General features: G+C 43.3%; 1 protein-coding gene across 1 annotated transcript in view; it reads right to left on the reverse strand.

Moving 5' to 3' along the window:
- Positions 1 to 15,109, reverse strand: part of OSBPL6 (oxysterol binding protein like 6) — a gene marked incomplete at its 3' end in the record, with an annotated part of 388,621 nt that extends 373,512 nt beyond the window's left edge. Inside the window, exon 1 of the mRNA XM_082261776.1 lies at positions 14,934 to 15,109. The remainder of the gene's footprint in view (positions 1 to 14,933) is intronic.
- Positions 15,110 to 17,274: the final 2,165 nt, after the last annotated feature.

Below are 17,274 nucleotides of genomic sequence, written 5' to 3' on the forward strand. Positions count from 1 at the left end.
ATTCCCTCTACCTTGACTTAGGCTCCTGTTCCAGATGAAGAAAAACAGCCCCAAAGCATGATGCTGCCACCACCATGCTTCACTGTGGGTATGATGTTCTTCTGGTGATGTGCAGTGTTTTTTGTGCCAAACATATCTTTTGGAATTATGGCCAAAAAGTTCAGTCTTGGTTTCATCAGACCAGAACACATTTTCCCACATGCTTTTGAGAGACTTCGGATGTGTTTTTGCAAAATGTATCTGGGCTTGGATGTTTTTCTTCATAAGAAAACGCTTCCATCTTGCCACTTTACCCCATAGCCCAGATATATGAAGAATACGGGTGAATGTGGTCACATTTACCACACAGCCAGTACTTGCCAGGTATTCCTGCAGGTCCTTTAATGTTGCTGTAGGCCTCTTGGCAGCCTCCCTGGCCAGTATCTCGTCTTTTCATCAATTTTGGAGGGACGTCCAGTTCTCAGTAATATCACTGTTGGGCCATATTTTCTCCACTTGATGATGATGACTGTCTTCACTGTATTCCATGGTATATCTAATGCTTTGGAAATTCTTTTGTACCCTTCTCCTGACATATACCTTTAAACAATGAGATCCCTCTGATGCTTTGGATGCTCTCTGCAGACCATGGCCTTTACTGTAGAATGCAACTAAGAAAATGTCAGGAAAGACCTACTAGAACAGTTGAACTTTATTTGGGGTTAATCAGAGGCACTTTAAAAGATGGCAGGTGTGTACTGACTTCTATCTAACATGAGTTTGAATGTGATGGCCTAATTCTGAACACAGCGACATCCCCAGTTATAAGAGTGTACACACTGGGTACAGTGTCGCAAGACCACGCAATTGTCAGTTAAAGTAACTCAGTGCCGAAAAGCAAAAAATGGCCTGGTCATTAAAAGGGCAAATCCTTCAGGTCCAGAAAGTGGTTAAGCACAGTTAGTGTGTTTTTTAATACAGATTGCACTTAATTGCTCTAGATACAGCATATTGGTGATTTACGTGTGTAAATATTTTATTAGATTTTATTGTTGTTATTACTGGGACTTGAGTACTTTATTTGTTCCATTCGTGTACAGCATGTTCTGGAATGGCAATAAAATTATTTTCATACACACTCTCAATAATCAGTTAAGTACCAAAAGAAGGCTACATTGCGGTACTAAAGTTCTGGGAGGGCATCCATAGCCCTGAACCCTGCCCCCTCCACCCCCCCTAACACGGCGTGTATCGGGCACGCTCTGTGACCTCTGCTTCCTTTGGACATAGCTGATCACAAATCGGTGTAAAGGGCCAATCACAGCTGATTACATGTGTACAGTATAAAGGTGTGCAGTGCCAATTTAATCAGCGAAACAATGATAGGAAAAAGTGAAACAAAGTTTTAGTCCATATAACAATATATACATTTGTTGAAAAAAATTGTGATGTGTATCCTATAAATAGTCAAAAAAAAAAAAAAATCAAAGACAAAGTCCAGGGCAAAAAAAAAAAAAAAAAAAAAAAAAAAAAAAAGGTGATTAAGAAGATCATAACACACTGGACCTTTCCGTCCCCTTCCTCGTTGGAGACGTGGGTACATGTCATGGGTGCTACCCTAAGATGTGAACGTATGATCTACCAACATAGAGGTGTACCGCTTAGATATGACAGTTTGGGGTGGTTGGCTGGTGCAACCGGGTTTGGCTCCTGCAGATTTGATTCTTTTTTTTTTTGTAAATTCTTTATTTATGTAAGGAAACATGAAGGCATACAATAAAGTAACAGAAGGTATAAAGCAGAAACAGTGTTTCAGGTTCATAGTAAAAACGTATAACAAATGAGTAGACGATTATCTGGAATAATATATCAGATTTGATTCTTGATCGTCTGCTACAGTAAATGTAATATTTCTGCTGTTGTCATGGGGGGGGGGGGTATGATCAGGGGCGGACTGAGCGGTCGGGCACTTCGGACGTGGTCCGAGGACCTGGCCAGCAAGGGGGGCCCACCACCCAGTACAGAAGGAATTCACCCGATGTGTTGTCTCAGACAACATCGGGCTATCGAGGCCCGGCCGTTGGCATTATGTAGGTGGGAGGAGGGGCCCGGAGGCCGGCGCTACGTAGGTGGGAAGAGGGGAGGGGCCCGGAGGCCGGCGCTACGTAGGTGGGAGGAGGGGAAGGGCCCGGAGGCCGGCGCTACGTAGGTGGGAGGAGGGGAGGGGCCCAGAGGCCGGCGCTACGTAGGTGGGAGGAGGGGAGGGGCCCAGAGGCCGGCGCTACGTAGGTGGGAGGAGGGGCCCAGCACTGGGTTTCCATGTTGTCCTGTGAGCAGGGGCGTGTCAATGTGACGTCGACGTGCGCCGCCTCCACGGGTAAGTAATGGAGTTGAGGTGGTCTAATGAGATGTTACAGCCTTTGTACAAACTTATGGAAGTAAAGCCAGTCATATGGGCAGTGTACAATCCTATGGGCAGTGTTACACTGTCCATTGGATTGTACACTGCCCAATGTGCCCATACGGATTGTACACAGCCCATAGGATTGTACACAGCCCACACGGATTGTACACAGCCCACACGAATTGTAAACAGCCCATACGGATTGTACACTGTCACTGCCGGGGTAAAATCCGTATGGGCAGTGAAGTGCACAATCCGTATGGGCAGTGAAGTGCACAATCCGTATGGGCAGTGAAGTGCACAATCCTATGGAATTACAGCGTATCCTATGGGTACAATCATACATAATATGAGAAGTGTTACATTGTATGAGTAGATTGCTCCATGTGCCTTGATACATGAGGCTGTGTGTACAGAAGAGACATGTACCTTGGTGTAGAGGAATACATGTATGATGTATAATGTGAGGATATCCATACAGAGTAGTAGAGAGGTGTGATCTATGGTGACCCATGCAGGGGCGGACTGAGCGGTCGGGCACTGCGGACGTGGTCCAAGGGCCCGACTGGGAAGGGGGCCGTCGCCCAGTACAGAATTAATTTACCCGATGTTGTCTCAGAGACAACATCGGGCTATCGGGGCCCAGTGGCGGGAGCTACGCAACTGGGAGTAGGGCAGGGGCTCGGCGGCCAATGCTACTTCCGTGGGAGGAGGGGCCCGGCGCTGGGTTTTAAGGGTGTCCTGTGAGCGGGGGCACGTCAGCGTCACGCACTGACGTTGCATCGATGTCATGAAGTGACGTAACGTGCGCTGCCTCCACAGGTAGGTAATGATTTTTCTCTAAGTTGAGATGGTCTAATGAGATGGTACAGGTTTTTTTCAAGGTAATGCTAATGCACTGGTCTTGGTTTGTCCATTTATCATTGGTAATGCACTTGTCCTGGTTTGCCTGTTCATCATTTGTAATGCACTGGTCTTGCTTTGTCCGTTAATCATTGGTAATGCACTTGTTTATAAATTATTGTACTTTTGTTCCTTGTGTCTAAAGATTGTGTAGGATGTGGCTGGAGATGGGATGTGGGTGTGGCTGGAGGTGGGGCAAGGGTGTGGCTGGAGGTGGAACATGGGTGGGGTCTGGAAAGGGGCCCTTGATTTATTTTGTCTGGGGGCCCTGAGGGTTCTCAGTCCGCCCCTGGGTAGGATAACGGTTGTCTCGTGATCTGCTTGATTGGCCGGGTGGAAGTCTGTTCTTCTGGGTATGTACTATTCATGATTTGTGGATGTATATTCTTCTATGCAAATGTATGTGTTTTGTGAAGCCTGTAAGTTCTTGTTTTCTTCAATAAACTTTGTTTCCGATTTAAAAAGAAGATCATAAAACATCCCCATGTGAGGAGACAAACCTTATAGTAAATTGTTCAGGAGGTCAGCCATCACCTCCCTATCAGATCAACACTCACCAGATGCAATGGCTTACAGCAGCGTGCATGCCTGGGTCTTTAGGACAAATCTCACCCAATATCCACTTAACAAACCCTCCTCGATGGATGGAAGCTGGAGTGAATAAAGCTCACCAGGAGCCAAAGAGTTGCTTTGATTACCGCTGATTACATGTAAACAGACTTGCCTTTAATTGGCAGTGCTTTCCTCGCTGTGTCGAAGGAAAGGCAACTGGCAAGGCTGTCAGTACACTGTTTACACTGAAAAATCAGGGTAGCCCCATCAGTGAAGAAGAAAAATTACTTGTTTCATGTCTATATATCCACCTGTTGCAGCGCTAACAGACCCAGACATTGGTCGCAATCTCTCACCTACCTAGGAGGTACCAGCTCTGTATCTTACACCATCTAGCAAAGCAGAGATAAAAAACAAAAACAAACAAACACCGACTAGTGCATGCCCAAGCTCCTACTGACGCATTTCATCCATGGGTCCCTTATGCCTGTACAGGCTGCTGGCCATGGACTGTACAAACACCTAGGACTCCTAGGCACAGGAACAGGCTCCCTTCTTGACGGTGCTCCTAACAGTTATTGCTCGGAGAAAGGGGGTCAGTCACCCAAAACCCGTCAGTGATTGTGTCATCATCTGTTTGGACCTATGAGGTTGGAGGGCTGTCATCTGGTTCTGGATTCATGTCTTTTATAATTGGCTTGTGAATAAATTTGTATATTTTGTCTTTTAATAAAGTGCTGTTTGATAATGCACTAAGCATTTGCACCATTTTTGTTTTTCGTCGTTTTCTTCTTGACGGTGTACAACCCTCTGCACCGGTCTGCTTGAACCATTAGCAGTATAATGCAGAATTTGTTAATCAGGTAAGAAGCTGGTCCTCAGCCTGGTGGTTCTAACCCTGATGCACCATAACCCCAGACCTGAAGGAGGGGGACAAACAAACCATAAGCAGGATGGGATACTGAGGGCTGTTTTCCTGAATCTACCGTTTTAAAAATGAATGATAGTTTGTCCTTCCTATATGTATTTTTCTGTTGCATTGAATTGTATTTGGGGACTATTCTTCTGATGCATGTCAACATCTAGTGGCGTTTAGAACTTGTTACCACTTCTATTATTTGGCATCTCCCTCTGTCCTCCCCTCCAGTGCTAGTTAGTTCAGTCCTAGCCAAACCCACTCTGTTTCTTCTATGTTCTCTCAGCCAGTGTGAGTTTTCCGCAAGGACAGGCCTTAGGCAAGTCATTGTTTTCTTACATTTATACCACCGCTTTTCTTTTGTATTTTTTGCTAGAAAATTACTTAGAACTCTCAAACATTAGAGCTGCACGATTAATCGTTAAAAAATTGCGATCTCGATTCAGCCCCCCCCCCCCACAATCTTAATCCGGCATTTCCACAATTCATACAGTGCGGAGCCGTTCTCTGCTCACTGCCAAAAAAAAAAGCCTCCAAATGTTTATCAACATTGCTCTGTACTGAAGAATAACTATTAAGCCCCGTTCACACTAAGGCGACCTGTGAGGCGACCTGGGGAAGCTGCGAACCCGTTCTAATAGGAGTGACACAAGTCGCTCCGACTTAGAAAAAGGGTCCGGAGCTTCTTTGGGGCGACCAGAAGGCAACCGCCATAGACTTCAATGTTATGAAGTCCGTGGCGGCCGCTCCGAGGTCGCGGCGCGCTGCTCGCACCGTGATCTCGGAGGTCGCCCCGGGAAGTAGCGTCACGTGTATGTGAACCGGCGCTAAATGTATCCTTTGGTTCTTTTAGATCAAAGGGATGAACGTTGGTCTGCAAATGAGGGAAATTTAACCACTTAAAGACTAAGCCTTTTTCTGACACTTGTTACTTACAAGTTAAAAATCAAGTTAAAAATCAGTATTTTTTTCTAGATATAATTTTTTTTAGCAGAGACCCTAGAGAAAAAAAAAAAAAAAATGGCGGTTGTTGCAATATTTTATTTCACACTGTATTTGCGCAGCGGTCTTCCAAATGCAATTTTTTGGGGAAAAAAAAAACACTTTTTTTTTTTTTAATAAAAAGGACACAAAACTACAGTAAAGTTAGCCCAATATTTTACTTTTTTTTTTTTTTTTTATTGTGAAAGATGTTACGCCAAGAACCCAGATCTTTATTCTAAGTAAAAAAAAAAAAAAAAAAAAAAAAAAATCAAGTTTCTCATTTTATCCAGAATCGTGTGATCAAATGCTTTATCCATTTTAAAATGTCGCTTTTTACATCCGGGGAAGCTCATCGCTTCGAGTTTCCCAATTCGTTGAGGCGATCAAAGCCATTCCGATCTCTAGTTACCTCGATGATCAGCCAGCAAAAGTACAAGCTGGTTGCTTGGGTTTCCTGGTAGGACAGGAAAGACCAAAAAAAGCTGTGGAAGAGGGGAGAACATCCCCTCCTGCTGCTTGTAAAATCAGTCCAGCAGCTGATTAGCAGATAGGATTGCTTTTACAAGAAACCCGACTGTCGGCTCTAAGAGATAATACCGGGATGATGCCCGCAGCTGCAGGTATACCCACTCAATGCCCAGTGACGTACCGGTACAGCAGGTGTACTGTCTACAAATGAGTGAATCAATGCACAAAGCAGCATTTGAAATAGAACATGATTGGTAGACTGCTGCCAATGAACCTTTCAGCAATCTTTCCCACTGCAGTGACTGTCTGCAACAGAGCAGTTTCCGTACCGCACAGCGATGTAGGAAGCAAGGATACTCCCCATCATACACTTATAAAAAGAAATGGGGACTGAAGTGCCAAGGCCAGCGCACTTCACCCTCCTCAAAAAAGGTAGAGGAACTGTTCAGCCTTCTTCACTACTCTGGCTGCACTGGTGCTCCAGGTAATTAAAAAGGTGTGCACCCCACACCATAAGGCCACCCTAAGGACAGCACCCCCTGTCATGTAGAAGGGAGGAGGAGTGGTGCCACTCTTTTTAACCACTTGCCAACCAGCCGCTGTCAATATACGGCGGCAGATCAGCAGGTTCCCACTAATCGCCGTACCTGTACATGGGGTTCTCTCAGGAATCATTACAGGGCTCCTGTGTTCCTCTTATTTAGGAACACAGGTCTGTATTCATTCAGCAAGTCCCCCCCCCACAGTTAGAAAGCACCCCCTAGGGACACACCTAACCCTTTGATTGTCTCTGGTGTTAACCCCTTCCCTGCCAGTGCCATTATTACAGTAACAGTGCATATTTTTAGTACTGATTACTGTAGAATTGTCACTGTTCCCCCCAAAAGTGAAAGTTAGGGGTCCGATCTATGTGCCACAATGTCGCAGTCCCACTAAAAAATTGCTAGTAAAAAATAAAATGACAAATCTTTCCCCTAGTTTGTAGACGCGATAACATTTGCGCAAACCAAATCAAAATCCGCTTAGTTTTTCTACCAAAAATATGTAGCAGAATACAAATTGGCCTAAAATGATGAATAAAAAATTTGTAATTTTTTTGTGGGGGGATTGTTATATAGCAGAAAGTGAGATAAAAAATTATATATATATATATATATATATATATATATATATATATATATATATATATATATATATATATATATATATATATATATATATATATATATATATATATATATATATATATATATATATATATATAAAAAAATTGTGTTCATAGCGCAAAAAAAAAAAAAAAAAAAAAAAAAAAAAAAAAAAAAAAAAAAAAAAAAAAAAATCGCAGAGGTGATCAAATGCCATCAAGTAAAAGCTCTATTTGTGGGGTAAAAAAAAAGACATACATTTTCTTGGGGGTACAGCGTTGCACGATTGCACAATTGTCAGTTAAAGTAACGCAGTGCAGAATCTCCAAAAAATGGCCTGGTTATTAAGGGGGAATATCTTCCGGTCCAGAAGTGGTTAATGTGCTGAGCCCAGATAAAACGTTCCGTATATCACTTTTGATGGATAGTATGCTACTAGATTTGTGCTCAGCATGTGGGCTAAATAAAAAAAAAAATAAATAAATAAAAAAAGGAAGATTCCCCCATCCATGCTGTATGAATCCACCGCTGTATTAGGATAACCGGCACCAGCATCGGATGGGATACAACTTTCCACCCAGCTCCTTCCAATTTTTTTCAATGATTTTCATAATTTTTGAATTGAAGGATGTTGGCGAGGAGAGGGTGAACAGGGCTGGATCATCAGCGACCTGCTGAATTATGGAATTTGCATAGTATTTGGCAGCTAAAAGTCAACAATCATCTCCTTTGCTTTCTTTACATTGATGGAGAGTTTGTATCTTCCACCAGACCCTATTATTAACACTGTTGTGTTACTTTGTTTGAATACATTGTAATTGGATGTATTCAGACATGCATGGTGGATTAATTATGTTTCGATCTCAGAGTCATTTATTAGCTAGAGTTATTTCAGTGATGTAGTAAAAGGCCCTGTTAGCATGTATATTCTGCTTTGTGGTTCTTTTTTTGTGGTCAATGTTTTTGGAATATTAATTTTTTTTTTTTATTAATTGTGTAAATTCAAGATTGAGTAGATATGGATGCACCAGCATGAAGTTGAAGCCTGTTATATTTGTTTCCCATTAATATATTTTAGGCCTCTTTCACACTTGTGAAAGTGTGACTTGGGACTGCAAAGTTGCATGACAAGTCATACCCCATGATTTCCAATTAGTACTGTTTATATTTGTGTGACTTCAAAGTAGTCCCTGCACTAGGGATCGACCGATATAGTTTTTTCATTGTCGATACCGATATTTTGGTCGTCACTTGACAGCAGTGTTAATTTCGTCGACTAAAACGTTTTCGTCGACTAAATTAACACAATTTTAGTCGACTAAAATACGATTAAAACAATTCAGATGACTAAAATACAACTAAAACTAAAAAAGCATTTTAGTCAAAAGACTATAACTAAAACTAAATCGAAATTTGCTGCCAAAAATAACACTGGTGCATGCTCAAAGCTTTATACCATAAATAATAACATATTAGATTTTTCACTCCAGGACCAGCAGTAGTATATAATTGAGTTTGGAAATTGTAGAGAAATGCTTAAATAATGCATTACAAATTACAATTGAACTACACCCATATAGATGACTAAAATGAGTTATAGTCAACTAAAATGTAGGACGTTTTAGTCGACTAAAATGTACTGGAGTTTTAGTCGACTAAACACAAATAAAACTAAAACACTTGCAGAAGACTAAAAAAATGGGACTAAAACTAAAATGCCATTTTAGTCCTAAGACTAAATTGAAATTTGCTGCCAAAATTAACACTGCTTGACAGGTACTCTTGTGGAGGGATCCGGGGTCTAAAAGACCCCAAACCCCTCCTCTGCACTTAAAAAAGTATTCAAAAAACGCAAAGTTTGGCTGTTATGAATGCTGGCATTTTTTTAATCTGGCGCCAGACAGTCCCCGGAAGTGATATCATCCCCTCCCGCTCCTTGTAATGACAGTTGAGTGGCTTCTTAGCTGCATCGGCTGTCATTACAAGACAGCGGACTGTCGGCTATGGACGCCGGTACCGGGATGATGCCTCTAGCTGCAGGCATCACGCTGGTACAGCACTTTCCGAAATATCGGCCACCATATTCAGCGACTTCATCTGAACTCACATGATTTCAAAACCACAATTCAGTCCGACTTCAAAGACATATGTGCTGCTTCATGCACAGATTTCTATTGAAATCGTCCCCAAAGTAGTGCATGAACTACTTTTGGAAATCTGTGTGGCATCAAACCGATTGGGACTCTCCCATTGCCAGTAGTAAACTGCAATTTGACCCGTCAAATCACGCCGATGTGAATGGGGGGGGGGCTTATTCTCAAAGTGTCACTGTAAGCGCCCGTTCACATGGGAGTGACTTGTCATACGATTTGACAGATCAAATCGCACAAGTCACAGCCTATTGCCAGCAATCACTGTTCAAATCGGTGCGATGCCGACTTTGGGGTTCTGCACCAAATTGAAAAAGTAGTTCCTGCACAATTCTTGGCAAATGCGGGTGTGACTTGCATTGACACCTGTACATGAAGCCGCACAGATGTCTTCCAAGTCACACTGACATGCGGCTTTCAAATAGAGCGATTTCAGATGAAGTTGCACGATTTCAAAGTCGCAGTCAATGTGCACGGGGGCGAAGGGAAATAGGACACAGCAGTTCATGTTCATAGTGTAAAGGGGGAGGCACGCAAGTGGAGAGTGACCCACCTTGGGAAGGTTAAGTGCTGGTTCACACATATGCGATGTCAGACATAGCATGTGAATCGCATGCGATTCGCACCGCTCTGCAAATCACATGCAATGTCTGTGCAATGCGAATTCAGCCATAGATTGTATAGCTGAATTTGCATCGCAATCGGACCAAATTCGCACAGGACCCTTTTTTTGGTCCTCACCAGAATCGGATCGCATGGGTGTTCGAACCTATGCGATCGGATTCATGTCCGAAATCACAGTTCACACTGGGATATGCAAACTAATCTGGGGGTGTCGTTAACTTTGTATTGACACCCCCAGCAGTTCGCATATGGCAGTGCGATGCGGGAACCCACAGTGGAATCGCAGGTTTCCTGCATCGCACCAATGTGAACCGGCAATAAAAAGTGTTACTAAACCCACAAAATTAAAATCAGTCTGTATTTGTACTAAAGCATGCTTGTTATACCCACTGTGGAAAGTAAGGTGTTGTAAAGTCAGAAGGTTTTTTATTTTTATCCTTCGGATTAAAAAGCCTTCTGTGTGCAGCAGCCCCTCTAATACTTACATGAGCCCCCTCTCTATCCAGCGATGGTCACTAATGCATCAGCTGTCCAGGACTCTCTCTCTCCTAATTGGCCATTGGCTCCCGTTGCTGTCAAACTCAGCCAATCAGGAGAGAGGGGGTGGGGGCGAAAAGGCAGCTCTGTGTCTGAATGGACACACGGAGCTGCGGCTCGGCTCTGCTGCCCCCATAGCAAGCTGCATGCTGTGGGGCCACTCAACAGGAGAGAGGGGCCAGGAGCTCCAGCCAGGGACCCGTAAAGAGGAGGATTCAGGCTGTCCTGTGCAAAACCAATGCACAGAGGAGGTAAGTATAACAGCTTTGTTATTTTAATAGGAAAAAAAAAGAAAAAGACTTTACAAACACTTTAATCCTCTGCATTGTGTAAAAAGGCTGTGTGATCCGGTCTTCTCTGATCCTCCCCTTCTTACTTCCTGATAGAGATTATATATATATATATATATATATATATATATATATATATATATATATATATATATATATATATATATATATATATTATATATACTTCCTGATAATACAGAGCCAGGGGACAGGCTGCACAGGCTCAGTGTGTATTGCTAGAGAGTTTTTTTTTTTTCTTCTTGGGAGAGTGCATGTGATCAGCACAGGGCCAATCAGCACTGTCCAGACAGAGGGTCAGGGGTCCTGCACCCTGATAAGACAAGCAGTGCAGAATAAAAACTCCTACAATCTTTAACTAGACACTGATAAAAGTCACAAGACTGCTATATACTGCTGATGAAAAAGGTATTTAGCAGTTTATATTTACTAAAATAATTGCATTTCCATGTTCTGTGTACTGTGGGAGACCAGATATAGTGAATGCAGGCTCCTGGGTTTAGTAACACTTTAAAATTAAATACGTTTAGTTCCACTTTAATGAGTCTAGTGTAAGAGCTCACCTTCCTGCATAAGTTATAGTACAGAGCATGTTTGATCAGCGCTAATTTTATTACAGTCAAATCCCAAAGCATTCTGTTTAAAGGGGAACTCCAGGAATTATCCTGATTGCCAACATACATTGGTTTAATGTAATTATCTTATAACTGGATGGCCTCTGAAAACCACTATTGGTAGCCTGAAATCATCTTGGGCCCTGCTAAAGTGGTTTCCCCTCTGCTGGGGGGTCACCAGCTCCGCTCCACCACCATTTATTCCTTGTGTATACCACCTCTGATTGGAGGAGGGTAAATTGTGATGTCATGCGTCCTCCCTTTCCATCTTGTTCAATTAGAGAAAGCTGTGTATTCACTGGAAAAAAAAAAAAAACACACACACAAGGTGTTTGGCGGTGGAATGGGGTGAGTGACTGGAGAAGGGGGATGTTGAATACCAATGTAGTGGTCCATGATACATACAGTTCTTGCTGTGATCTTCTTGATTGGCTTCTTCTCCGCACAGTGAATACAGTTCAATGTGCGGAGAAGAAGCCACTCAAGAAGATCGTAGCAATTACTGTATGTAGCAAGGACCTCTACATTGGTCTTCAGCATCCCCCTTCTCCAGTAAGGCTGTGTTCACACTGATGCGAGTTGGATGCTGGTTTCCTCGCATCCGATTTGCATGACAGGAGAGTGTGACCGACCCTCAATAGAGCCTGTTCACACAGCCCTGGGGGCAGCCACGGTCCAAATTGCAGAAGAAGGGTCCTTTGTGACTTTTGGTCCATTTCACGTGCGAATTCAGCCAAAAATTTCAACCCGATTCGCATCTGAAATGGTGAACAGACACGCACCGGACCCCCTGCCACAGCTAGTGTGAACCCAGCCAAAAAGAAATGAATAATTGCATTATGCAAAGCTGGACCAATGTGGGTTGTCATTAAAGTTAGATTCACACATCATCGTACTGCCTGTAGGGAGACTATTCGTTTCAATGGGCCGCCCTACCCGCAGGGAAAGAAGTCTGACTTTTTTTTTTTTTAAACTGAGTCGCACTGAGCTGCTGCAGCACCATGCAATCTGTAATGTGCAAAAATACAACATACAAGGCCCTCCACACCATCACCCACCTCATCTGCCGATATCGCCCAATCATCCTCTCCGCTCCTCCCAGGACCTCCTAGCTCCCTTGTTACCTCCTTCCACGCTCCCCTCCAGGACTTCTCCAGAGCCTCTCCCATCCCTTGGAATTCCCTGCTCCAGTATGTCAGCTCCTACCCTGTCCATCTTTACACAATCCTTGAAAAACTTATTTAGGGAAACCTACCCCACCTCCACCTAAGATCTATACTTGAGTCCCCTCCATTAGATCATCCCCTGCAGCCACTACCTTTTCTACCACCACCCCCTCCCTTTAGATTGTAAGCTCCATGAGCAGGTCCTTCTTATTCTTTTTGTATTGAACTGTAATGTAAATCGCGCCGTCTCCCTTTTTATTGTAAAGCACTGCCTAAACTGTTGGCGCTATATAAAGCCTGTATGATAATACTAATAAAGTTCTTAGATTTGCTGATGCCTGGGTACCACTAAGAAAAACTTCACATGCTCACAAACCACACACAAAACACGCTGCTCTATTGCACCCCATGTCTGCTAAAGTGCAGCATTTTCTTTTTCCTGCAGTTATTACCATGTGCAGTTTTGTGAGCATTCCTGACCCGTACAAGTGTGAACCTTCTGGAGTTCTCCTTGAGGCCCCTTTTACAGTTGTATGACTTAAAAGTCGCACGATTTTGACTGGGCTTGAAGCAATGCCTATGTCTTTGGACCTCAAAACGCATTAAAATCAGGCCAAAGTAGTGCAGGGACTACTTTGAAGTTGGTGCGACTTCAAGTCACACAGATATGAACGGTACTGATTGGAGATAATAGAGAACGAATTGTCATGCGATTTTGCAGTCCCAAATCACAGGACAAGTCACACAAGTGTGAAAGGGGCCTTAATCTAGTTCTCTCCTATATCAGGAATATACATTGCATCCAATATCAGGAATACACATTGTATCCAATATCAGGAATATACATTGTATCCAATATCAGGAAAATACATTGCATCCAATATCAGGAATATACATTGCATCCAATATCAGGAAAATACATTGCATCCAATATCAGGAAAATACATTGCATCCAATATCAGGAATACACATTGTATCCAATATCAGGAATATACATTGCATCCAATATCAGGAATATACATTGCATCCAATATCAGGAATATACATTGCATCCAATATCAGGAATACACATTGTATCCAATATCAGGAATATACATTGTATCCAATATCAGGAAAATACATTGCATCCAATATCAGGAATATACATTGCATCCAATATCAGGAATATACATTGTATCCAATATCAGGAATATACATTGTATCCAATATCAGGAATATACATTGTATCCAATATCAGGAATATACATTGTATCCAATATCAGGAAAATACATTGCATCCAATATCAGGAATATACATTGTATCCAATATCAGGAATATACATTGTATCCAATATCAGGAATATACATTGTATCCAATATCAGGAATATACATTGCATCCAATATCAGGAATATACATTGTATCCAATATCAGGAATATACATTGCATCCAATATCAGGAATATACATTGTATCCAATATCAGGAAAATACATTGCATCCAATATCAGGAATATACATTGTATCCAATATCAGGAATATACATTGCATCCAATATCAGGAAAATACATTGTATCCAATATCAGGAATATACATTGTATCCAATATCAGGAATATACATTGCATCCAATATCAGGAATATACATTGTATCCAATATCAGGAATATACCTTGTATCCAATATTTACAAATATGACATCATTACTAATAACTTCCACATCTCACTGAGGAAACATTTACTTCTATGTATCTATTGGGATTGATGGGTTGTATAGAACCCATCAATCCCAATCACACTGAACTACCTGCTCCTGTCATTGCAGGATTTGGTCCAGAGATATATTTGGGTGTCAGGGACATACAAATATGAGGACACCCTATGGAAGGGGGGCGGGGGGGACCTATTCAGCATTTATCGGAATTCAGCCAGAGCCATGACGTCATCAGCAGCACTATGCTGCTCACCTTGCAGGTTGGAGAGGCACCGATGACGTCACCCGTGTAAAGTACAGCGGATGGTGAGATTTCAGCAGGGCTGTTATGCGGCACCGGGCACCCCATGTCTGTCCGCAGTGACCCCATAAACTTTACCGCAGGAGGGGTCTGCCATCCATCACACCGAGCGCTGAATATTCTTCTATAGACCGGGGACACCGTGTCCTGCCTGGTGATGGAGGGCGGACCGGGTGATCGGACAGACGGACTTACCGGATAATGCAGCAGAGGAGAATGTCACACCCCGGGGACACCGGCACTGCAACCTGTCATTGTCCTATCACCGATCCCCGGATGACACGATGACCGTCTCTCCGGTGTGCGCTCCGTCCTCTCCGTCTCTCCGCAGTTCTCTAGCCGGGTAACCGATCGCCCCTCCCTGCAGTCACAGGCATGTGCGATCCTATAGGGGGAGCGGAGAGAGGGGGAAGAGCCGGAGACTGGAGTGTGTGCACGGATCAGGATAATCCAGGATCATCCCCACAGCCAGGAGACACAGAGAAGAGCCATAGAGAGGACAACATCAACTGTGTGTACAACATGGACAGGAGGAGCCATCCACAGGACATGGCCATGAAGAGCCATGTGTATAACATGTACAAGAAGAGCCATGTGTAGGACATGTGCAAGAAGAGCCATGTATAGGACATGTGCAAGAAGAGCCATGTGTAGGACATGTACAAGGAGAGCCATGTGTAGGACATGTGTAAGAAGAGCCATGTGTAGGACATGTGCAAGAAGAGCCATGTGTAGGACATGTGTAAGAAGAGCCATGTGTAGGACATGTGCAAGAAGAGACATGTGTAGGATATGTGCAAGAAGAGCCATGTATAGGACATGTGCAAGAAGAGCCATGTGTAGGACATGTGTAAGAAGAGCCATGTGTAGGACATGTGTAAGAAGAGCCATGTGTAGGACATGTACAAGGAGAGCCATGTGTAGGACATGTGTAAGAAGAGCCATGTGTAGGACATGTGCAAGAAGAGACATGTGTAGGATATGTGCAAGAAGAGCCATGTATAGGACATGTGCAAGAAGAGCCATGTGTAGGACATGTGCAAGAAGAGCCATGTGTAGGACATGTGCAAGAAGAGACATGTGTAGGACATGTGCAAGAAGAGCCATGTGTAGGACATGTGCAAGAAGAGCCATGTGTAGGACATGTGCAAGAAGAGACATGTGTAGGACATGTGCAAGAAGAGACATGTGTAGGACATGTGTAAGAAGAGCCATGTGTAGGACATGTGTAAGAAGAGCCATGTGTAGGACATGTACAAGGAGAGCCATGTGTAGGACATGTGTAAGAAGAGCCATGTGTAGGACATGTGCAAGAAGAGCCATGTGTAGGACATGTGTAAGAAGAGCCATGTGTAGGACATGTGTAAGAAGAGCCATGTGTAGGACATGTGTAAGAAGAGACATGTGTATAACATGTGCAAGAAGAGCCATGTGTATAACATATGCTAGAAGAGCCATGTGTAGGATATGTGCAAGGAGAGCCATCTGTATAACATGTGCAAGAAGAGCCATGTGTAGGACATGTGCAAGAAGAGCCATGTGTAGGATATGTGCAAGAAGAGCCATGTGTAGGATATGTGCAAGAAGAGCCTTGTGTAGGATATGTGCAAGAAAAGCCATGTGTAGGACATGTGCAAGAAGAGCCATGTGTAGGACATGTGCAAGAAGAGCCATGTGTAGGATATGTGCAAGAAGAGCCATGTGTAGGATATGTGCAAGAAGAGCCATGTGTAGGACATGTGCAAGAAGAGCCATGTGTAGGACATGTGCAAGAAGAGCCATGTGTAGGACATGTGCAAGAAGAGCCATGTGTAGGATATGTGCAAGAAGAGCCATGTGTAGGACATGTACAAGAAGAGCCACGTGGAGGACATGTGCAAGAAGAGCCACGTGGAGGACATGTGCAAGAAGAGCCATGTGTAGGACATGTGTAAGAGCCATGTGTAGGACATGCAGAAGAAGAGCCATGTGTAGGACATGCAGAAGAAGAACCATGTGCATGACATGGACAAGAAGAGCCACATGTAGGGTATGTGTCAAGAAGAACCATGTGCAGGGCATGCAGAAGAAGAGCCATGTGTATGACATGCAGAAGAAGAGCCATGTGTAGGGTATGTTACAGGAAGAGCCATGTGAATGACATGGAGAAGAAGAGCCTTGTGTATGAGATGGAGATGAAGAGCCATGTGTAGAGTAATGACAAGAAGAGCAATTTCTTTGGGTATATGGACAAGAAGAATCATGTGTATGACATGCAGAATAAAAGTCATGTGTAGGGCATGCAGAAGAAGAGCCATGTGTAGGACATGGACAGGAAGATTCATGTGTATGACATGCAGAAGAAGAGCCATGTGTAGGGAATGGACAAGAAGAGCCATGTGTAGGACATCGGCAAGAAGAGCCATGTGTACAACATGGACAAGAAGAGCCATGAGTAAAGTATGGACAAGAAGAGCCATGATTAGAGTATGGACAAGAAGAGCCATGAGTAGAGTATGAACAAGAAGAGCCATGATTAGAGTATGGACAAGAAGAG

This window comes from Pelophylax lessonae (assembly GCF_965119305.1).
Source record: "Pelophylax lessonae genome assembly, chromosome: 6".
Classification (NCBI taxonomy): Eukaryota; Metazoa; Chordata; class Amphibia; order Anura; family Ranidae; genus Pelophylax; species Pelophylax lessonae.